Below are 26,118 nucleotides of genomic sequence, written 5' to 3' on the forward strand. Positions count from 1 at the left end.
CCACAGAGGTTCATCACTAAAAGAATACAGGATGTAAGTAGCATGTCTTACGCAGACCTTCTCAAAGCCTTATCCCAGTACTCTGTTTCCTACATGCTGTTGAGGGGAGATCTATGCCTGGCATATAAGGCATTGTCAGACCTCACCCTAATGGATGTTCTGCATATCTGCAAAACAAACAGAATCAGAATTATCCATTCTAAAGACTTATACCTGACCTTGCCTGTGATATAAATAGGGCCTGCTGAAGAGACAGATATGTATCCCAAAGACTACTCCTTCTCTGGAACAGGCTCCCCATCCATGTGAAGCAAAGGTCCTCCCTAACCTAATTCAAGTGTAACTTATTGGATGGAGAGCAAGAAATGTATCCCTGGTTTGACACCTAGGTTTCTAATGGACACAAGTAGCATGTAAATGGTTCATCTCCCAGGCCTCTGCTTATAAATGTTTCATTTCCCAAGCCCCTGCTTACACTTATCAAGGATAGCAGAATTTGTCAGAGATTTGGGATGCATGGCTAGGCTAAAAAGGCCCTAATGGTTGTTAACCAAGTAAACACCTATGAACCTATGAAGTGCCTTGTTTTAGTAATTGCTGATTGCAGGACCAGGTATATTCATAACTTTCCCTGTTTCTTCTGTAGAGGAAATTCATACAGTACTGCAGTATACCTTAGCATGTTTTAAACACCTACTCTTAACTTCTCTAAATCTGCTAAAACTGGTCAAACAGTACAACTCCCTACAGCTACTCCAAGTCCAACTAATTGTAGGTAAAACCCCCTTTCATATCATTGTTAGGTACAGGTCCCCCACCATGAACCACAAGAACCACTCTGCCTACCTGGACCAACTTGAGTCACTCACTATACAAACACCTTGGTCATGGGTGATTTCAACTATCCTTCCATTGATTGGGAGTCATATATGAGCACAAACATGTTTGCCCTAAGATTCCTAGACTTTGTTAATAGAAATGCACTGGAACAGGTAGTCTGCATCTCCACAAGGGGCTTGAATGTTCTAAACTTAGTACTCACCAGCATAGGTGTGTGTTTCCCTCCCTGGTGAGGTCTGATCATAAATCAGTCTTGTTCGAAGTAAAGATCATACCTGACCACCCCCCAACAGCAAAAAGGATGAAAAATTTATACAAAGCAAACTATAGCCTCCTAAGTGATGGCATAAATAGTTTTAAACCCCATGCTACCACTGTCAACAATGACTCCTCTACAGAGGTATACACAAATGCCCTGTATAAACACCTATACAAATGTATAGATTCAGCTTTACCTGAACAGATCAAAACAAGGTCCTCAAAAAAGACAACCCACCCTGGTGAAAATCACACATAAATAGGTTATACAACAAGAGGAAGAAGCTAATGTCTAAGAACAAGAGGGAACTGACTCAGCAGAGGAAGGACAGTTTGAACAAGCAAATTAAATATTTTGTAAAGTTCTCTAAAGCCAATTACAAAGGTAAACTAGGAGCTAAGGATAATCATAAAGCATTCTTTAGCTACATCAGAAATCTAAAAGAGAAAGCCCAGCTTGTGCCAAACTAGTAGTGGACGGTATCAGTAATACTGATCCTGAGGACATCGCCAACCTACTAGCAAACAGATTTGGCAGAATATTCACCCCTGTCCCTACCAGACATACCCCAAAGCATACCTGTCACCAGTCCTCTACCTAGTTATCTCCAAAAAGCAGGTCATAACCGCACTGTCCATGGCCAAAAACATAGCCTTTATGAGACTGAATAACATCCCAGGCTGCCTACTAAATAGTCTGAAACAAGACCTAGCGGAACCACTTGGCACTCTGTTCAATCACAGTCTAAGTATTGGCTTTGTCCCAGCAGAGTGGAAAACAACAACAGTAATTCCCTTGCACAAAGGGGGTCCATCAACCGACCCTGTGAACTATAAGCCTAACCAGCCTTATCTGCAAGGCTGTGGAAAGAATCATCATGGGCCTTGTCAGCAAAGACATAGGTGACTTTCAAACTCTTGACCTGACCCAATTTGGCTTCATTAAGGGAAGATCATGCTTATTAAACCTTCTGGACTTCTTTGAGAATGTCACCAAAGGCCTGGATGAAAGCAAAACAGTACATGCCTGTCTTGACTTGGTCAAGGCTTTTGACACATTCTCCCACTCAGGCATCATTGAGAAACTCACCCAGCTGGGAATTAACACATATGTCACTAGATGTATAGCCAGCTGGCTCACCGACAGAATGCATACAGTCAAAGTTTGAGGTTCCACCTCTACCAGCAGACCAGTTACCAGTGGTGTACCACAAGGTTCTGTGCTGGGACCCTACTGTTTGGAATCTATTTCTCAGATGTCCAGGTGAAAATAGATGGCCTGTGGCTTACCAAGCTCACTGATGACTGCAAACTAGATGCAATCACTGAGTCCCTCAATGATGTTGACATAATACAAAAAGGGCTTACAGAGACAAATGATTGGTGCCAAAGTCACAGACTTAAACTAAATGCAAAAAAAATGCATTATCATGCCTTTTGGCAAAGGGGAAGTTCCTGCAAATTACAATATTAACAGTACCCACCTTAGCTCAAACCCGGTGGTGACAGATTTAGGAACACAGGTTGATAGTAACCTTAACTTTGATTACCATATGTCTGCAGTGGTAAGGAAGACCTTCTGTGTTGCACATCTCATAAGTAAGAGCATCGCATCCAGAGCTAAGGATAACTCCCTGTGCTCATCCCTCATCAGACCATTAATAAAGTACAGCGCTCCCTCTTGTATGTACTTCACTAAACACCTATAGCAGCTGGAGAGACCTCAGAGGTTTCTCACCAAGAAAATTCAAGGCCTTCAACATATGACCTACACAGACAGACTGAAGGCCCTGTCACTGTATTCTGTATCTTATAGGCTGCTAAGAGATGATTTGTGCCTGAACTACAGAGCAGTCTCGGACCCTGCCCTAATGGAAATGCTACACATCCACAAGTCAAATGGGACAAGATTCACTAGCTCTAGGGATTTTCAGCATGTCCTGTTAATGTTGCAGGCTAGGTTGAGAGACAGATATGTCTCCCAGAGATTGCAACTCCTTTGGAACAAACTCCCAATTCACATAAAACAGAGCTCCTGAAGGACCCTATTTAAGTGTGACTTAGTCAACTGGATGGGAGACAGTAAATTTACAATTTTTTTTACTAAATTTAGATAGGGCAAGAAGTCTCTGAAGATTGTTTTGGGCAATGCTTCTTTTATAAAATCAACATTATAACATCCAAGTAAGAGAGAGTTAGATGAAGCCAGAAAGGAGAAGGTGAATCTCTTGGAGGTGAACCAGCTATTGATCTCCCTTTAAGCAGGAATGCCAGATATCATCAATGCACCAGTGAGTGTACTTGAACATCTACAATTACAGTAATCTACTATCACAATAGTATATCCTCTGTCTCCTGTTGGAAGTGCAATGGAGAAACCATTCACTCTTCAGCATATAAACCTCTTGACTCAGTTCATGATGTCCTTGATATACCCAAACTTACAGGCACTAACATTGACATAAAGATGAACTGATCATGTGACATATTTGCTATCTGTTTTAATCACTGGTGCTAAATAGGACGAGGAAAGCTAAGAAATCTACTGTGAAGAAATATTATCTAGTTAAATGGAAAAGGTTTTCCCTATGGCGGCAAAGAAAAAAAAAATCAGTACACCAATTTAGCACTGGTGTCTTTGATTCTACAATGCCTGTAAGAGCTGTACAGGCTTGTGCTGGTTTATGGCTCAGTGAAGGTACAGCTTTCAGTCACAATAGCCCACGTATGTATGCTCCCTTGCTTGGAATCACTGCTGCCAGTTAAGGAATTCCTAAAGGGAGTACTGCATGTGAAACCTCCTAAAAAATACTACACCTACCAAGGGACTTGGATTTTGTGCCATATAGATCTTTAAAAATAGGATTGCAAGAAAGATTGTATTACAATTTCCATCTTCTGAGCAAGGAGTTTCTTCTGCTAGTGTGGTGCATGCAGTTTCTTAGTTTCTTATTTTGGTAATGTTTCTTAATTCTGAGAAAATGACCAAAAGGCTGTTAGCAGTACCAGTGTAATGGTCCCTCTCAATGCCTTTGGAGTGGGCTGGAGTATCTGTGTCTGAGACTTCATTTAGAGCAGGGGTTCCCAAAGTGTGCACCGCGGCTTCCTCACAGGGGCACTGTGAACTAATAAGCATGGCACCCCTTATTTCCCATCACTTTTAGTTTTTAAAATATTAAATCCCAGCTTTTGAGCTGACATCATCACGCACGTGATGACAGCTCCATAAGATGACTGCCAGCCTGTTGGAATCGAGCTTGCGTCCATTTCCGGCTGCTCAACGTTCCAAATGTTTAGTCGGGAACAAGTGGAGATATGCTCCGTGGTGGTGGATATATGCTTTCCATGATGTGAGTGCTGCAAGACTGAAATGGAACAGAGGCTGATATATGCTGCTGTTGATGAGAAGGAAGGGAATGTGAGTGTGAGCTGCTGAGTCCGACTACCGTACCTATGGAGGAATGGAAGAGCTGCTGAGTCCAACTGTCATTCAGAAGCTGCCTATGGAGGACTGGCGTTTCCAAGCAGAGCTGCTGAGTCCACCTGTCATTCAGAAGCTGCCTATGGAGGACTGGCATTTCCAAGGTGTGTGTCTGTGTGTCTGTGTGTGTGTGTGTGTGTGTGTGTGTGTGTGTGTGTGTGTGTGTGTGTGTGTGTGTGTGTGTGTCTGTGTGTGTCTGTGTGTGTCTGTGTGTGAGATTACATCTGGCTGAATATCAAACTGCTGGCAAATTTAACAGTATGCTGTTATTGGAGACAACTGTATGAAGCTTGTCATAAAAGGCTGTACAGTCATCCAGAAATCTGCTACATGAATATTACTTCAGTAGTTTAACTCTCTTCTGCTACCATTCTGATCTGACAACTAATCATATCCCAAGCGTTACTAAGGTAACACAGTTTACTGAGACATGCTGTCAAATACTGTCCTAGAATTCATACACAAAAAAGATCTGATTTTTATTACACCAGAATATTTTTTGAGCTGGTTTCAGTTCTTTAGTTCCTACAAGCAACTTGGATTAAATAATATCTAAGGTGTTAGTGTTAAACATATTTCTTTACCTATAAGCTCCATCATAGAGTGTATTGCTAAGGTTTGAATGTGCTCTGAGTTAAATACAATAAATTGTAGTAAATATGTAGAAAATACAAAAAAATGAAAACATGCATAATCTAACTCACACCAATTGAAAAAAAACAGTCTCTTTTTTTCAATGAGATTCACAACTAGCAAATAAAAACAAAAAAGAAATAGACCACTAACTTATAGACACACATTGCTTGCATAGTGGTGCTGTTAGGAAAAGTAGCAAAAGGGTGTTTAGTACCCTAATAGCATGAATTTTCTGAAGGGTATGAAGTATGAAACTCAACTGTCTGTCATTATTTTCTGACTTCAACCTCAATGATCTGCCAGTGATTTGCCAGAAAACAACACTTTTATGAGAAAAAGACCAGAAATATGAGGCAAAAATCTGGACATTCTGCAAAAATCTATACAGTTGAAAGGTATGCTGGACAGAGTCAAATAATAGGGACAGATTTTAAATATTGCTCTTATAAACTTAAAGTTAATAAGGTTGCCATTAGGTTTGCTTACCTCTCAACCATAGTAGATCAGTGTTATGCTGTAGCAGAATGTACACTTTTTTGGTAATTGTCTTTTTGTTGTACTTTTTGAGCTTTTCTCCCCAGGTCTCCTAGTCCAGTCGGGCAGCCTCGTTAAACAAATGTCAAATAAATAAATGAAATATGCACTTTATGCGAGCTGCGGGCAGGGGGGGCTGCCTTGGGAAAACCTGGATTCAGCAAGGGAGCCGAGAATCAAAAAAGTTTGGGAACCACTGCCCTAGAAACTTACAGAGCAAACAGATGTGGTGAGTGGTTCTTGTCAGGTCCAAGACAGAATACAGACTGCTCTGTCTCACTAAGAGACTCTTCAAATTAATATCTCAAATATTACTGCTGGGATAGCTTGTGGAATGACATCATCTCTTGTCATTTGACTTTATCCCAGGGGAAACCCCCACTGTTGGAAGCTTGGCAGTATTTAGTGTCTACATGTGAAAATACATAGACCTCAGATCTTTGACAGATACTGGAATTCATAGAACAATTGCATTCTTTCATATTTTCAGAGGTCGTAATTAGTTCACTCCAAAGACAATACAGAAAGCTTATCAGCACAGACTCTGTATCTAGCTGCAGTGAAAATTGAAAGATACCATCTTTTATCGTGTAGCCATAAAGTAATTTAATTTCATCTATTTTTCTGAAGTTAACCTCCTGTATTCCAGTTTCCACTGTTAAAATATATACATTTAAACAGCTACAATTGTGCATGTACATTTCTGTTCTCTTCCAGCAGGGCACATTGTGGTTACATCTTAAGTGCAAACACTTTATAAAATACTTTTTTAATACACATACCAGTTTGATATACACATGATATACAGTTCTAATACAGTTGTAACAAGCATCTTATATAATTCATGTTGATATTCACAAATGACATATAATTATTTACAAAATTCCAGATAGCTGTGCTGGCAGTATCTCCTTTTGTCACAGGAGGGGTAACCATTGATACCAGACTAGAACAGGGCTTCTGAAAATGGAGCTTTCTAAAGGTAGGTCAGTGTCCAGTTTTGTGAAATCAGCCACATCTGGTTTCACCTCGGGAACTGGATCAGAGGTAGAGGTATGTTGTCTTGTCACATCTTTGGGTTGCTGTTTTCAAATCTCGTCCATGTCTCATCTTTTCTTCTGGGATATAGGTATTGCCATCTGACTTCCCTTGAGTGCTGACAGAGGACATGGATTGCTTGCCAGTGGATGGCCTGGGAACTTAACCTGAGCTTGTTCAGAGGTGATATCCCCCCAACATTGTAAATTCTGGTCTAGCCAGGTTGTTTAGACAATGCCCGTTTTACAATAGGGCCTACCAGCTTCCAGTTGAGTCCTATAGAATAAGCTAAGAGGTACTGGGATGTTATCAACTTAGTTTCTAACATAAGTAACTCAGCTGGTGGTGCCTGGACTCTCTAGGCATTTGAGAGGTTCTAGATATCTACTTTTGGTCTTTGGTCCTAATGCAGAGACCTGTATAGGTCCTCTCCTTAGCCTCTGACATGGGGCAGAATTGGTACTCAGTTACATCTGTTTGAACAGCCTCTTTCCTGAAGTAGGCTAGTTTCTGTTTCCTGCTTAGAGACCCTTTCTTTTTGGGAGTCCGGAGCTCCTTGCCTGACAGGCCTGCTTGACTACGTTTGGGCCTTTGTTGAAATGGTGTGGAAGTTCATCCATTGATATTAGTTTCTTTCATGGAAGCTCTTCCTCTCAGTCTGCAAGTTCATGAAATATTCAAAGGAATTCATCTTCCCCTCCCTATTTGAGTGATGGCTCTGGCTGTCTTTCTGAGGAAGTAGTCCCTCCATGAAGTGGTCGCTTCTGTTTCTCATTCTTTCTAGTGGCTAGAAACTGGTGAGAATGATGAGTGATATGTTATCTTCCTGAAGGGTGCTCCTCCGAAGTATCTCTAAATGGGTAGTTAGTCTTGTGATATGCTAGCAGTGGGAGCAACTACATTTGCCCATGTCTCTGTGGGAGAGAACAGTTGGGCTCTCTGTGCCACTGAGTGTTCTGTCTTGTAGGTGTGGCTGCACTGTAGTCTGTTTCTCTTAAAGATTAGCTGCTTCCATTGCTTTCTTGGCCTGCCCTTGGCAGCATTAATCTCTGTTGCCATTTGGGGCTGTGACTATCCATTCCTAGGTAGCTTTTCTGGCTGAGGTCTGTGCCTTCTGGAAAAAAAGTGTTCCTTCAAATTCAGGCTTCTCACTGGCTCCTACCCTTCATGGTTGCTCAGTTGGAAATATAGCAGTTTTCTTGTTATATCTGTTTATTTACAAAGAAGCTCTTCCTTAAGGGTCAGGAATACTCTCCCACTGTCTTGTTCCCTGGGTATGAACAGTCTTAATGTCCAGCCTTTACTTATGGATTTTCCTGTACATTGTACCCACTTGTAGCCAGTGAGGGGTGCCATATCTTCATTATTCTGATTTTGCAGGCAGGTATGGGTGCTCACTAATGGCAAGTTGCAAACTGGCAGGAACAGAGGCAAGCATGTTTATCTAGTGATGTGTGACATCACCATGTGCATCTATCCCTAATGCAAAAACTGTTGGAAAGTGTTGCTGTATTCTGATTGGTGTAGTGGAAAAAACACCTGCAGGATCTATGAGGGAGAGTCTCCTCCATATCAACTAATATAATTAAAAACAATTCTGTTGTTTCTTCTGTTACCATCATGAAATGTGAAATGTCCACTCTGTCTTCCTCTGTCAGGCAGATTTCCAAGTGATGCATCACCATACCCAGGTAGTTTTAAAGAGGCATCTCTTCCTACACAGTGATATTTCAGAGGCATTTGTTCTTATTTCACTTTCTCTACCACTTTGTTTACCTCATAAATGTTCTGTACATTGGAATGATATATTGCTTGATGCCAAACCATGTCAAACATTGTATCAGATCTTCTCTTTCTGGCAAGCCAAATAATTCTGTTTTTGCACTCATTTGACCAACCTATGTGTTGTTGAAGGAAAGGGTCCTTCCCATGGGTTAGCACTTGTAGGATCTGCAGAGAAGGAATGAAGGGCTAAAGGTTTAGCTTTGGGAGGGGATCCATAATATGATCTTGCAAATAAAGCCATAATTTCTTGATTACCATACCAATTCTATCCTTGCATTCCTGAGTTCTTTCTTTTCTTTTCCAATGTCTCTAAATATAAAGCAAATAACAAAGGGGGAAGAGGACCCTCCATGCTTAGTTCCACTGTTTAAACACAACTTGTCAGAGAGGAACCATCTCACTTTAATTCTTGCCTCTAATCCTTCATATATCTTCTTAATTAACCTTATTGTATCAGGGAATGCAAATGCTTCCATTGCCCATCTCGTAAAATTTCAACTTATTCTGTCTAATGACTACTCTGCATCAAGAATCACTAACAACAGTGGCATTTTCTTAAATTCTGCTTCCCTCTGGATCAACATTGTTCTGTTAATGTCAAATGTTTGCCTTCCTTCTACAAAACCACATTGATTCATATATATCAATTTTGGCCACACCTTTCCCATTCTTTTATCTACCATAGACACAAATACTTTACAATCAGGGTCTATACAAACCTGTGTCTGGTGGGTCTTTACCATGTTATGGTAATAGCAGCCACCACAGCTCTTTTCTTAGATGTTGGTGGTTCCCCTTCCTTCAAAATACTGTTATACAAAGCCTTCCAGATCTTTATCACTTTCTTTCCTTCTAACTTCCAGACTTCCACAGGAAAGGCATCTATTCCTGGAGACTTTCCTGAAGATTGATTCTACTTCACTGTTTTTATATCATGTCCTCCTGTCTTACCTGTTAGTTGTTGAGCCTTATCTACCCCTAACCTTGACATAATTAAGGCTTCCACAAATATTTCTAGTTATTCCCTTTCTTGGTTTCCACATTTTAGTGCTTTAAATACATTTTCATAAAATTTCAGAAATATCTCTAAAACTGCTACAGGATCTTTGGTTAATTTTCTTGTTATAGGCACCCTATGTTTGGTGACAACCCTTTCTACTTTCTTGTGGTTAAGTCTTTGTGATAAAAGTTTTTTGTGCTCTGGAGTTTATAAAAATAGTTGCTTATCAGCAGTCTTTCTAAACTCATGCATACTATTGAGATACTCTCTTATTTTCTTTTTAGCACTCTGGATTTGCAGCTCTTCTTGTTCTGTGAGGAGTGTCCTCTTATTCTGAAATAGTTTAACTTTTGTCAGCCCCTCTAAGTAATTCCAGTTATTTCTTAACCATATCTCTGTCTTTAGTTTTTAAACTCCATTTTCATTTTATCCTGCTCAGTAACTATAACTTCTGAATTTATTTTTATCTTCCCTAATAACTCTCAAATAATTTCCACTACCCATTCCTTAAATTTCTCTCTTTTTAACAGGTAGGTAGGAAAGCACCGGTGTTTTTCATGTCATTACCCTGCATTTTTATCTTAGTTTTTATCAGTGCATGATCTGAAATAGTTATTGGATGTGTGTCAGCAGTTTCAATTAAATGCACAGGTTCCTGTGAAATATACTTTTTGTGTAGTCTAGACCAGTTATTGTACCTTGGGGAATAATATGTAAATTGTGTCCAAGTTCCTGCTACTGAATTCACATCCTCCATACCAAATATTTTCATAAATTTCCTCAGAAGTTTGTCCTTTTTGTTATATTTTCCCTGCTAGGTTCCCACTATTGTAAACTAAGTTCCTGTCCCCAACTGTAAGTAATATTCCCTATTGAAAGCTGATTATTTCTCCCAAAATGTTCTTACATTCCATAATAGCAGTTTTTAGTGGAATATAAATACATGGCAACATAATCCTCCTCCCTTGCCAGTATCCCCTTACTACTACAAATCTCCCATTATCTTTTTTCCTATTTCTATCACTACTGTAGCCCCTTTAGCAATAAGTATAATTACTCCCCTTTACCTTTGCCTCTGATATTCTGCTGAATATCCATCCTCATATCCACTCTTTGTCAAATAGACATGCTCATTTCTTTTCAAATGTCTCTCGTGCAGCATTGGTATTTGCACTTTGCATTTCTTAATGTAATTCAATACTTATTCCTTTTTTTGTCTATACCTATAAGGAGAGTTGATTCATGGTGAAATGGGGCCCTAAATAGGGTAATGGACCAGGCCCTCCCCCACAGCAACTGAAGAGCCCCATTATTTGGTTGTCTCTCCCCAGTTACTGCAAACATATTCAAGCCGGTCTACTTATATACTGCTTTCTTTACTTTTACAGAGATTACTTTTACAGAGATTACAGAGATTTCATGTAAAACCTTTATTTCAAATTGTGTAGCAGAAACACTGACAACCATTTGCTAAACAAAATAAAACAGTCTCACATTGAAAACAGACTTAGAATGAAAAACAATAATCTTTTCTTCCTTTGAAATTCACATTCATTTAAAATTAATCTGGCCAGTGGCAGATTATCTATACATTTATATCCACAGACATCCCACAGTCCCAGAAATTGCAGATGAGTGCATCCAATTCAGATGACATTGTCAAAAAGTAATAACAATAATAATGACCAAAGTCTCATATTTCAAATTTGTTTCACACAAACACACAGTAACCAAAGTATTCCAACTTAATTAACACAGACTAGTGTCAGATTACCAGTACCATTAACACAGACTAGTGTCAGATTACCAGTACCATGCACTCACACACATTTCACAATCACACTCAGAATTTACCAGTTGCAAGCCCACTCCACTCCTTCTATATTTTCTGTGTATATTTTTTTTCACTAAGTGACTTATAAACAGAGAGAGAGAGAGAGAGAGGGGAGGGAGAGAGATAGCAGTGACTTATTAGTTTATCTATCACTTAGTCACCTGTTCCTTTCCTCTGGCTGAACACTGTGGATATGGACATCCAAGCCAAGCTTGATCAATACTGTTTTAAGTGTTATGCTTAAGCCTGCTGCCTAAAAAAAGTCCCAGTGATTAAAGTAAAGGAATGTGCCCCTACCCTCCTACCAGAATGGAAGAAGCCAATGTACGTGAAAATGAGTTACTTGTTAGCTAATAGGAGACATACGTGCTCATTGCAGTGACTCGCAAAAAAAGAAGTAGACAGGGGGCAGGCCGTGGGTAAGAATCATCAGATCTGAATCCCAACAAACAAAATGGAACATTTTTTTAAAGTTTTTGCATTTTTTCAGGCCTCCAGACATCCTCAGATCCTAGCAGCTGCTTAGGGCACCTAGTGCTAGATCCAGCTCAGCCTGTAAGGCCATTTTCATTCCAAGATAATATTGATAGCATAGCCATTATGGTAAAAAGCTATTGTTGTTCCCACCTATTATAAATATCAGTTTTTTTTGAATGTGTATTTCCAACTTTCATATTACATGCACACACTAATGTTTAGCAGGCTGATCTTTTATACAGTTGTTTCTTCTCATTGTCATTTGAACCTATCACATTTTTCAAGACTATGAATTTTCAGAACACCCCATTCTCTATTAACATAGAACAAACAGAAAGAACTATGCACATCTTCAAAAGAATGACATTTATAGAGTCATAGGTATTTACTAGGCTAATGAATGCAAGGGCCTTTTTAAGCCTAGCCATGCATCCCAAATCTCTGACAAGTTCTGGCACTCTTGATAAGTGTAAGCAGGTGCCTGTGATATGAACCATTTACAGGCTGCCTGTGTCCATTAAAGACACAGATGCCGAACCAGGTTGAATTTCCTGTTCCCCATTCAATTGTCCAAATTACACTTTAAGTGGGTTAGGCAGGAACTCTGCTTCACATGGATGAGGATCCTGTTCCAGAGAAGGGGTAGTATCTGGGATGCATACCTATCTCTTCAGCAAGTCCTGTTTATATCACAGGCAAGGTTTAAGTCTTCAGAGAGGGTAGTTCTGGTGCTGTTTGTTTTGAAGATTGCAGGAAGTCCATTAGAGTGGAATCTGACAATGCCTTATATGCCAGACATAGATCTCCCTTCAACAGCCTACAGGATACAGAGTACATGGATAGGGCCTTGAGACAGTCTGCAAAGGAAATGTTATTTTTTTCCTATATTCTTTTAGTGAGGAACCTCTGTAGACGTTCCAATTGTTGCATATGTCTGGTAAGGTACATGCCAAAGGGGGCATTGTACTCAATGATAGATCTGATGAATTTATCCCTCCAGATCAAAACAATTGCCTCCAGCTGGCAGCTGCATGCAGAGACATTACCTAACCAAAATTAAGGTAACACATGTTAAAATGCATGCTATAGCCTGTGTCTCCACTTACATTGATTGCTGTCTGTTTTTGTTTTCTTGTTTCTATGTCCCTCCCAGATATGAGAAACACCTTTAATGCTTTCAGAAAAAAATTAACTTTTTGACATAAGAGGTGTATCGGCTATCTTTAAATAAAACTAAATTGTACACTGTTCTGTTAAATACATCAATGTATTGAGGTTACTAGGGAGGTTGCTATCTCTTATTCACTTCCAGTAATTTCAAAATTTATTTTTCACTGAACTGCTTCCTATTATACCTTTAATGTTTTCATTTTGCTCAATAAAGAATGCTCAGAACATTCAAGATCAATTGATTTTATCTGCAGACAGCTTGTCTCCATATAAAAGTAGCCAGCAGTGAATCTTTGCAAATTTAACTCAGAACAGAATGTACAGCTGCATTCAGCTGCAGACTTCTTGACTCCCACTGAACATTTGATAATGGAAAAAATGCTAATACCTATGCAAATATAACAAACATAATTTTTCATGGGTTTCATCATTTTGTCTTATTTTTCAAGCCTACCTGCTTACAAAAAAAAACACTTGTCTATAGCTTAAGCCAAGAGCATTAATGCAGGCATTCACCCTTGTGAAAATAAAAAAAAACTATCTTAATTCTACATACAATATAATTAGTGCACTTTTACACCTCACCCCCAGCAAAGTAGCCCAAGATCACAGCATATTAATATTAAACTTCCTTTTGTTTGGCCTTTCTTTTCTTGTTATGGTGTAAAGTCTATATTTTGTACAACATGTTGACTTTAATATTTATAATACAAACAACAGTCACTGAAAAGACTCCTCCACATTTAAAATACCCCTGACTACACAGTACACAAAACTATTTACTATATATAACATGCAGTTTATATCAGCAAAAGTCCAGTCTTGCAAGGCCATATTTCCCAAACGTGATTGATGCTTTTTAACTCCCCTTTTTTCAATAATTTCAATGTTTCTAGTCTTTTCCTGTTCATCTCTGTCTCCTAACAGCAGACTCTGGTTCAAGTCCAAGGTACTCTTGATTCTTCTAGTCAGCTCATGCTTTTGTTTGTCTCTGAAGCATTTCTCTTTATAACATTGGAAAATGTTTCGCTGACAAACCCCAGGATTCAATAAAATCTGTGCAGGCTCCGTGTAGAGCCTACACAGAATGTATCCAGGTACATGGCCATGGTTCTCCCTTGGTAGTGTGCTATACATATTAATTATGATGCGATGCCAAGGGAGATCACAGCAACATGGATATTGATGGCACAGTCTGTCCCTTAATTCTGGACTGTCCAAAAAAATTCTGGACAATTGGGAAGCACGGCACAATACCTTTCGGCCCATTAACCTGGACTGAAAGATGTACAAAACATTTTATTTCATTAAACTGGAATTTTTATTTATTTTTTTTTACATTAATGTGCTTGTTTGCGTGGTGTGGCACATTGCTTAGCTATGCTTAACTTTGCTCACATGTAAATCAGACATCCGCTAGACATTTAAAAATAGAAAACAGATGTATTCAATTTTAATATTTTTTTTTTCATGTGCTTGTTTGTGAGGTGCAGCGCATTGCTTAGCTATGCTTAGCTTTGCTCACATATACATCAGACATCCACTAGACATCTAAAAATAGAAACCAGACGTATTCACTTTTAATAATTTTTTTTTTATTTACATGTGCATGTTTGCACGATGCACCACATTACTTAGCTAAGCATAGCATGGCATACTTAAGCATTAGACATCCACTAGACAGTTAAAAATAGAAACTAGATGTATTCAGTTGTTCTAGTTCTGCTGTGTTTAGCAAAGTGCAAACCTGTGCAGCAAAGCTGCACTAGCTTACAGGCACCTTCACAGTATATCTGAAGACATAAGAGTTCCCTTCTCTATCCCAGTGGCTAGATAAGTTGAGTCATGACCTACAGTGTAGTAGGTGATGGGTTCAAGTCCTGGGCAGTATTACTTTTTACATATATTGTTGTGAAACTGTGTCAAGTGACTGAAACATCGGTTGAATTTAAATTAAAAAAAATGAGTACATTTAAAAAAGCTGCACGATGCTAAGCAGTGCTTAAACAAATGGTCAATGGTCTTTTCCAGTATGCGTGTTGCTAAGCTCTGCTTAAGCATGGTTTGTGCAAGTTTGTGCAATGATAAGCGATGTGGCATGTTTTTGAAATTTGCAGTATGAAGTCTAAGGGCAAGAATGCAGCCTAGTTAAAGGCCAATAGGTGGGAATTTCACATTATTCCTTGGACCCTGACCTTGACTGTGGGTATGGCTGCTGTCATGGGGAAGGCGTTGTGCTTTAGGGCACAAAGATGGGGTGTCCAGGAGTCCAAAGCTTTCACTGGACTCCTGGTACAACACCATGGACCCAGCTGTTGCAGGGCAACTACCAGGGTTCAGAGTGTAAGTCTGAGGCCTGGGATAGTTTGGCCAGGGACTAACCAGTGCAACTGGTATCCCCTGCACTGGTGAGCAGTCACCATTATGATGACCTGTATTGTAGGAAGACGGGAACCTTGGACACCTGCATCCAAGAGGCTGGGGATATGCAACTCCACAGACATGTATGTATGTCTTCCAGTAATTTGTAAATATACAAGCTGAATCTGTGCAAAACTGGTATGCATAATGGTTGCCTTCTCTTACCACAGCTGCAGAAGAAAGGGTTTGCAATGTCCAGTCCCATGCAAGGCATTTGGAAACCGTGTGGTATGTAGGAAAATCAATAAAGTAAATACTTATTGCATAACTCAATCATAAAATAAAGTAAATATAGATATTGCAGTCTTAACGGTCATGTATGAAATACCTTGGTCATCATACATTTTTATTAATGTGTCAGTGCATATCTGAACTGGTAAAGCAAGTAAGCATGCAGTACTGTGTAGCATAGCTTCCAAACATCAGTTAATGTTGTGTAACATCCAGATTAATAGTCAGTGTTGTGGTCTGCTCGTTGTCTGAAATTTGCTGTAGATTGCACTCAGTAAATGAATAGGGTAAATGTGTAAGTTAACAGAAGTCTTAGACAGCTATCCATGTGTGTAAATGCCAGATATGAAGCAACATTAATCAATAAAGTGTAAAAGGAGATGGTGGTCTGATAATTAATTTTTTTCAAATAAATTATTCCTTTAGACATTGCTTGTGGGTTCTAATTTAATGCCAGGAAAACTGATAAATGTACAGTAGTCAATAACATGTTTCACCATAAGTCATAAATAAATGCTGTACAATACCTAGATTAAGAGCCAGTATTGTGTTCTCCTTATTTTGTCTGACATATGCTGTAGGTTGCAGTGAATAAATGAATAGGGTAAACGTGTAAGTTAACAGAACTTCTACACAGCTATGCATGTGTGTAAATCAAGATGTGAAACAACGTAAATCAATAAAAGTGTAAAAGGAGATGTTGCTCTGGTAATTTATTTTTTAAAATAAAACTTTTAGTATTCCTGTAGTCACTGTGGTTTCTAATCTGACACCAGCCATTTTACTTATGTGCAGTAGGCAATACTGTTTTAGTACGTCAGAAAGAAACCCTTTGCAATACCCAGATTAAGAGTCAGTGTTGTGTTCTGCTCATTTTGTCTGCTGCATGCTTTAGGTTACAGTCAGTAAATGAATAGGGTAAATGTGTAAGGTAATGCAACTCCTACACAGCGATGCATGTGTGTAAATGCAAGACTTGACACAACATGGATCAATAAAAGTTTAAAAGGAGATGGTGGTCTGATGGTTTATTTTTTAAAATAAAATGTTCAGTATTCCTGTAGTCACTGCTTGTGGGTTCTAATCCCACAACAGCCAACTGAGAAATGTCCAGTCAGTTGTAATCAGTGTGCATGAACATACCTCTCAGCTGTCATGATTTTTGCTGAATGCCCTGAGTATTGCCCCATATGTCTGGTTCTCTGATTTGCAGATACATGATATCACTTGAAATGCAATTTAATGGCAAATCTGTTATCAGAACACCTTGCTACTATTTTATGAGCACACTATGTAAGACTGTTCCCTATTGATGTGGCTTTGTACCACCATTATGTATGGCTTGGCCCATAATGTCCAATGCTAAGAGGTTGAGAGGTATGTATGTGGAACATCATATATACAATATAAGCAGTCAGTGTTCTCACAAGTGAAATCTAACATATCTAGCAGTATGTAGTTGTAGTCTGTGGAGTTATATTATCTGTGAAGTTACTAATGTTCTTCTTTTTTCTGTCACTCCACCCCTTCTGTTCTTTTATTTATTAAATATATTTATTATACTTTGATATTAGCATATTATTTATTACTTCTTATGTTGGTATAATTTAATATTGCTCTGCGTTAAAAAACTTTCATTTACATTATTTATTGTTGTGTTACTCATTGTATTATTTTCAATTTGTGTCCATTGCTTATTATTGTTTTCTGTTATGTTATTAATTACATTTGCTTTGGTTATGTTTATTTTCCATTATGTTCATCTTTCATTTACCACAGTGTGACAAGGTAGGCCGGTTCATGGTGACCCATCTACCTTGGCTCCCCCAACCAAGGCACTAGGGCCCAGCACATCTGGCATGCAGCCTGGTGGCACCCCCTCTGCTACCCCTGCACTATCTGCCTCACAGGCTGGGGGTGGTCCACCCTCTGGGAGTGGAGGTGGAGGGGGTGCTTTTGCCACCTAAGACCAACTGCCAGGTATGGTGTGTAGGCTTGTATGCCAAACTGTTGGTGCATGTCTATACAGGATGGAGACCATGCTGCCCATCCTGGTGGGGCAGTCTGTCCCCAGACACTGGAGTTGACCATTGCCTCCACAAGAGTGATGCTGGTGCAGTGCTGACAGTCTCATGGGTGAGGATGTGAGTCACACTGCTACCATATCTGATGTCCATGGGACTGGGATTCCACAACACCCGCCCCAACCAAGGTGTTCACCCCCATCTTGTGTCCAACACCAACCCTGTCTGCTCTCCTGTCTGTCTGCAAAAGCTTCCTCACCTTCCCAGCTTACCTTCCCCACACATACCTATGCCCCTTCCCCAGGATTCCACTCTCTCCATAAAAAAGGTCACCTGCCCCAAATGAAAAATATCATCCCATACATAGCTCTCCATTTTGCACACATGTCCACTGGACACACTTAATTTGGTCCAACTGGCTTGATGACACACTTATGTTGTCATCACCCCTCTCTCTGGAGGTGACAGTCTAAATTTACTGTACATTTGTTACCGTTGAAGAACTGGATAGCTATGGTTCTTTCCTACACCCTTCCTGTACATACCTACCTGCCTTTCACTATGTTTTCCCCCTGCTTGCACCCCAGTTCACCACTGTCCTATCTCCCCAATTTTCTTTTCTTTAAAGAATTGTTATAGGATGCTGTGCTACATGCAGTATTGCTAATTTATGGTAAATGGCAATATATTAATATATGTATTTAAAAGTGTAATAATAATAATGTTTAAAAAGTATACCTTCGCCCTATTTTTGAACCCAGTACCATCACACCTGAAGGTTAGTGCAACGATCAACCAAGCCACAAAGCCAATTAATTAGCACAGGTGTTTTAAGCAAAACATATTGTTATTTTATCATCATTAAGTGAGTTTACCCAATGATCTGCATCATGCTGCATCGCTCAAATTTACTAAGAGATTAATAGAAAAATAGGAGCTTAACTGGGACTCTGGTAGAAAAATATATCACTATAAGGCCATACACATTATAATATATGTAAGTGAGGTATGTAACAGCAGGTAAGTGTTCAATTATATCTACAACATGTAAAATACACCTGCTAAAATATTAATGGAAAAATGGGAGTTTAACTGGGACTGTTGTAGAGAAATACATCACTGTAAACCATACACATAATAATAGTTGTAAATGAAGTATGTAACAGCAGGTAAGTGTGCAATTATATCTACAACATTCAAGAATACACCTGCTATAATAATGACTCAGTAGCTTAATCTGTTAAATGCTTTGAAAACATTAATTTTTGGTCCACATGGTCCTGGGTTCAACTACAGCTGTGTCTAGCATATAAAATACACGTAGGTGTACATCACCATTATAAATTCTGATATGTATGACTGTCTCATCACCTATTTATCCACCCAAAGCAGTACAGATGGAATGTCTGCTTATCAATAGTGGAAGTCAAAGGCCTACAGATAATACCATAAACTATTCCTACTGCAACACTAGAAAGTGCATAGAATGTCAGGTCATGCATTAGTATGAATTCACAGAGGATTTTCTTCTTCTTTCGGCTTTTCCTGATTAGGGGTCATCACAGTGGATCACCTGTCTGCTCATGATTGGCAGTGGAGTTTTACGGTGTCGAGTTGCCAGCCCGGCGCCCAACCTTCCACAGAAGGCACACACACAAACACACACACACACACACACACACACACACACACACACACACACACACACACACATGCCTAGGGCCAATTTAGGGTGTCCAATCCACCTACAGCATTTCTTTGGGATGTGGGAAGAAACCGGAGCACCCGGAGGAAACCCACGTGACCACAGGGAGGACATGCAGACTCCACATGTAATTAGAATGAGGCCCAGTAATATCAGACTGCAGCCCACAATGATTTGCTACTGATATTACAGACAACGACAGATGCACAAGTAACATAGTCATGCTAGAAGCAAGTTTTGCCAGCACACATGTTCCAGGTGACTACCATGACATAACACATGGCATTTGTCCAATTCATTGACATAATGATTAATGTACCTCCTACCTTGTTCTAGGACACACCAAGGATGTTGCCTTTTACTCTGTTAATGACACCTTTGGCTAACATACTTACCTTAAACACATACCTTAATTTCCAGTGCAATGGATTCCCTCATTCAGGCTCTGGCTGTACACCAAGGCTGCCACAGGTACTCATAAGTGTTGTTGTCCTGCACATTCTGCAGCCTCTCTGACTATGCCTGTTGCCTGCAGCAGTAGCATCAGCTTCAGCCTGTAGCACACACATCTGTATGTAAAAAGTAGCTGCTATAAACATTCTCTCTGTACTGATGCAGTATCTTTACCATAGTAGTTTCTATCCCAACATATGAGAAAGGGGATGGAATATACATTGAGGCTCTCTATCTTGTTGAATAGTTGCATGGGATTGGCTGATTATACTGCAAATCAGGTGTGTATGCTGCATTTAGCATTCATGAACCACAGATTGGTTCAGAGGCAATTACCTGCTAATGAGAACCATCTTAAAAAGGCAAATTCCTAGCTAGGGGAACCATTGTATATGAGAGTTAGTTTGTATAGTTAACACATTGTCACAGTACTTGTATTTCTGTATCTTTCAACAGAGGAGTATTGTACTCAATCAGGTATGCAACCATTTTGTTTCCAACATGATGCATATGTATGAATATACTTAGGGAGAGAGGGGATTACATCAGTAAGCCTTTCTTAGAACTGTACTGATGACATGCCATTGATCTCCAGTTGTGTTACACCTACAGAGGATGTAGAGTACAGCTAGGGTATAATGCTGTATGTAAACTAGGTACACAGGTCTCTTGGATACTTCCTTTGTTAGCAGTTGTAATACTACATTGCTATTTGATTGGCACTGTTGTTTATACATATATTATGGGGGGTCCTGCTATGGGGCACACTACAATAGATTCCTGTGTTGGTTGTGTGATTATATGTGAGTATCTGTTATGGCACAGTAGGTTGCTATTGCTACTATCCTAGTTGAATCCACGCCCTTTGTATGTTTGGCACACTATTGAATATAAGATGTGTAATCAAGTGGGGAATAGTGATACCCTTCCTTTATTGCTGTATCCCTACATACTGTACTCCCACATATGTGATCCTGACGTGTTCTCATTTATTTGTATTTCAGGAGATATCATGCATGCCAGATGCTGGGCACCTTTCACTGAGACAGAAAATGACCTCATCACTGAGGCCTTTAGGCAACACTTTCAGGTCTTGCTGTCCATATGGAGGGCAAATAGGCAAGAGCATGCAGCCTTGCGCGATGAACTGGTGCATAGCATTAATGCCGTGGGTCACTAGAATCGCATATATGACCAGGTGGGACTCCCTGCCATGGATATGATCCACTCAGCATGCAGACATGCAGCAGACTTGGCCAGGGATCGTCAGGTCACTGGTAGTGAGCCTGAAGTAGAACATCCTCTGTCAGCCACAGAAGAATTCCTGGAGAACCTTGCAACACAGGACAGCTCCCTGGTATCCATCACCTAATATGTCATGGATGTGGGTGCCACCATTTCCACTCAAGAGGGGTGTCCAGGTATGCTTAGTTGGATCAGCATTGGAATACTGTAGCATTTAAACTGTCAGGGTGTACATAGTTTTACGTGTGTCAAGTGTTTTATGGGGAGTGAGGTTAGGTGCAGTTTTAATCTCATGCAGAGATTATGACCCACATTACCTGTTAACATAGCAGCTACTGTAAATGGTAGATATTTGGACATATTACCACTGTTATACTGTAACATATGGTACTGTTTACATCACCTCTCCCTCAATTTTTTTCAGGACCATCAGGAATAGGAAGAGGCCATACTCCTGCTGCTGGTAAGAACAAAACAGTTTTGTCAGAGATGTAGATTTAGTTCAATGTATTCACTAAAGTGTCATCCCAGGCCTACTGGCTGGATTGATGTACTGTCTGCATGATTGCCAAATGTACAGATATTTCCTGACTGCACACAGCTTAGAGTCATACCTATGCTTTTTAGGTGTGACCACGGTGATTGATTTGACAGCATTGTCAGGACATTACAGATTGCCATAATTGTCAAGTGTGCAGAGTTCTACAAAATATCAGCAGTGTACATAATTTATGTTTTCCTCGTGAGATTCTTGTTTAAAGAACTTTTATTTCCAAATAATTACAGATTTGGGTTAGAAAATAATGTCTTCATGTCCTACTATATGAGGTTGGGGGTTATACAAGTTTGTAATAGTGACAGCAGTGTATACAGCTTAACATATATTGCAGCACAGTACTGCAGAGCATAGTAGTGCAAGTATTAATGTGATGCTTTTCCCTTTTTATCACAGGTTACCAGGGAGGTTGGTCTTTGTCCCCTTCACAAACTGAGGTCAGTGTCTCTTCAGACTCTGATGATGATGGTAGCCAAAGTGAGGCACAGCTGGGGGTTGCAGGTGCTGAATCTGTCACAGAGGTTCACATCCCTCATCTGTCCTCATTATCACCATACACAGGCAGTATGCCTATGCATACCCAGTCTCGTATGGCTACAGATATTGGACAGTTGAAGGGTAGGGACATTCAACAGGGAAGTATGGCTACTGTGGCTGCAGTGACTGTTGACAGTGGTCATAGTCAAACTGTTGGCGAGGTTCCACACTGGTGGTTTGATAGGGGTGATCGTAGGAGCCTGCTGAACCTCCAACACCTGTTGCAGGTGTTTCATCATGTGTCACTTGGCATATGTTTACAGCCATCATTCAGAAAGGAACTCCTGATGAATGCTCATGGTTATGGATGCAGCACAGTCTGACATCTGTGACTGCTTCCACCATGTTGTTGATACCCTGGAACAGTTAACTGACGCAGTGGAAAGACATTGGTCTGAGACAGATCGCACACTATCTCTCTTGGAATGCACATTGTCTGTAATGGAGCATCTGGTTGGAGTTCAGTGTCAGCCTCATGGACGTAGTAACTACATCTGGTGCTGAGAGTCCATGTGGCTGTGCACAATCTTGCTCCTGTAGTGACAGTACATCCGGTGCTCCAGAGGAGAGAGGGCTGTCCACATCAAGACGTGGAAGGCCATGGGCTTGTGGCCCTGGGCATTCCTGTGGGGGGGACATTCCCAGCAGACAGCAGTCACCCTGAGGTAGTACTCTTGTAAAAAAGAAGAAATACAGTGATTCACAAAGCAGAAGTTAAATAAATGCCAAATACCAACAGGTAGCAATAAATAAACAACAATTTAATAAAGGTAAGTGCTTTTGCTTTAAGAACAACAATGCTTCATCAGACCAAATAACAGTACTACAAAACTTCAATATAAAGCCATAAAACTCCTCCCAACAATGAAATTAATTAAAATCAATTACCTGTGTATGTGACTCACAAACATCCCTCACTACTGAACCTCTCTGTAAACTTATCACATACTTATGACATCATCATCATAAGGCTATATATATATATATATATATATATATATATATATATAGTTTATATTATAACATCGAAGTAGTAAAACGTTGAATGTTATAATATCGAATCCAAAACAGCGAACGCTGAAAATAGCGAAGCTGCAAAACATCAAATTCTTTCCTAGGGAAAGAATTTGGTGGGCTGTTTCTGCCGCTTCGCTATTTTCTCCACTGTAATGCGAAGGTTAAGGACCGGGTTAAGGTAAGTATGTGAACGGACAGGGTTAAGGTGAGTGTGGGAATGGGATAGTTAGGGACCTTAGGGTTAGGGAGCGGGTAAGATGAGTGTGCAATAGTGAGGGACCTTAGAGTTAGGGAGCGGGTAAGGTGAGCGTGAGATAGTTAGGGACCTTAGGGTTAAGGAGCGGGTAAGGTGAGTGTGCGATAGTTAGGGACCTTAGGGTTAGGGAGTGGGTAAGGTGAGTGTGCGATAGTTATGGACCTTAGAGATAGGGAGCGGGTAAGGTGAGTGTGCGACAGTTACGGACCTTAGAGTTAGGGTTTGGGTTAAGGTAAGTGGATAGATAGTAGTGTATGTACGGTTTAGTGTAGGGTTAGAAGTAGGACTTTATGTGTATATGTGTGGATTACTTTTTTTGGTGTGCTTGTGTTGTGTGTGTGTTTCTCGGAACAGTGATTTTTTTCCCCTGGGAAAAAATTTGCTGTTCTGAGCTTTCAATTATATCACATTTTGACATTCCAAGTTCGAGCTTATGGTGTTCGATATTTTGGGATTTCAATTATGTGAGATATATATATATATATATATATATGGGTCTATCTTAGATGATCGACAGTTCATATGACTGACATTCATTCATTTTGGACATTCATTTGAAAAGTAAAAAAGGCAAAAAGGCAAAACCACAGGATTTGCCACTGCCCTGTTGCCGGAGTTGTTGTGTTATATATAGGGGGGGGTGGGGCACAGCCCACAGGGGGTGGGGGGTGGGGCCCCCCCCACCTCCCCTTTTTTGTCAGTCAAAAAAAAACTTCGACCATGAAGTGTCAGTCATATGAACTGTCGATCATATGAAGTAGACCCATATATATATATATATATATATATATATATATATGTATACAAGAGCACATTCCTATAAAGACATTTCATTAAAACATCATGTATTCATAAAATGGAAATAATAATGAAAATAATAATAAAAAAATGATAATGAAAAACTAAGGAAGATGTCTTTAGAGCTGGTTTAAGAGAATGCATTTCATTTAACCCAGGAAATCTATAAGACTGTAACTCTAGGATCCAGCTCTGTTCTCTCACTTCAGTTTTGTTTCTCAAGTCACCGCCTCTCATACCTAATTTTACAACCTCCAAAATAAGAAACTTAAAGGTATGTTGTTGTCCTAGGGCGGAAATATATGTGGCTAGAGCATTGCTGGTCTTATTATGTCTAATGTCTCTGAGGTGCTCTAAAGTCCTGTCCTTCAAACAGTGATTCATTTTTCCAATATAGAATGCATAACAGCATTCATGGAAAGCATAATATATCACATTCGCAGTCTTGCAATCTGTGTACAGAAAAAATTATATCTCATGTTGTAAAGTAGGATGTCTAAAGATATACTTAGAATAAATAAATCTGCAAACCTTACATTTCAAACAGGGACATGTACCACAACATACAGAAGATGGGGAATGCGTTGCTTTTACAGCATTCCTATAACGAAGTTGCCTCTTGAGAGAGAGATTATTCCTGAAACAAAACTCAGGCTTATTGCCTATCAAACTAGTCAGTTCATGACAACTCCGAAGTATACCCTAGTTTCTCCTCATTATATCGCAGACCAGATTAATATCATTAGAATATGTAAAAACACACCTAACTGTTCTGCTTTCTAAAGATATATATTTTTTTTTGTTTTATTATTAGGATTCTATCTAGTTGATATTATCTCTGTATTATCAAGTGTGATTGTGTTGTGGTTCATTGTGACTTTTTTCTCGGATTTTTGACTGTGTTTTCTGGAGTTGTATATTATTCTACAATGTCTGAGAAGGCATCGAAGTCTCCTCTAAGGAATCGAAGGCGTCCTAAGTCATCTCGGCTGCTCTCTTCTTTCAAAAGGTTAGATCCCGGTTCGTTCAACTGTGGTTTCCTGAGCCGAGTCTTGGTTCGGTGGTGTGGTGCCTCCCTCCCCGGCCATATTGAGGTCGGTTATTTCCGGTCCACCCAGTTGGTGTTGAAACTTGAAGGCCTTCCCTCTCTCCATCCATTCTCCTCGAGGAGACCGATTCAGTCTTTGAGCCGGAAGAGGCTGATCTGCTGATTGTGGGTTCTGGTTCCGGTTCGGGAGTCGAACCGACGCCGTCGGTTCTCTCTCCCTCGAGTCGATGCCTTCGTGCCCGTGTCGGGATTCTTCCCATTTCAACTAATGGAACTTATTGCTCAAGAGGAAGGGCTGACACTGACAGAACCTGTTCTGAAGAAGAAAACAAGACAAGTATCACAGCACCTCAGGATAAGTCCTACCTTACAAAAGGAGTTCCAGTAGCAATCCTGATGCGCTATATGCTCCTTGGCGGAAGCCTTCAAGTCTTCCCTCCTGGTTCCAGCACTCCTGGAGAGGAGGCCGACTGTCCTGCTCTGGGCAGGCAGGAGGAAACAAGCTTTATACCCCTCAGGCCTGGCAAGATATAACTACAGACAAGTAGGAGGCCCATCTAGACCCTAAGCTACCTCAAATCTTTCGAAGAAGAAAAGTTCGAATGGTCACGCCAATCGATCCTTCCATTCTTACAGAAGGGCGAGTGGATGCTGGCTGGGGAGCCAGTTCACTTTCATTGAGAGCCTGCCCTTTGGTCTGACCTCAGCCCAGGGTCTTCACCAAATGCATGGTGGTAGCGCACCCAACAACTACTGCAGGCCAGGACTATGTTC

This window comes from Protopterus annectens, chromosome 6.part0 (genome assembly GCF_019279795.1).
Source record: "Protopterus annectens isolate FY-2018-M chromosome 6.part0, PAN1.0, whole genome shotgun sequence".
Taxonomy (NCBI): Eukaryota; Metazoa; Chordata; order Ceratodontiformes; family Protopteridae; genus Protopterus; species Protopterus annectens.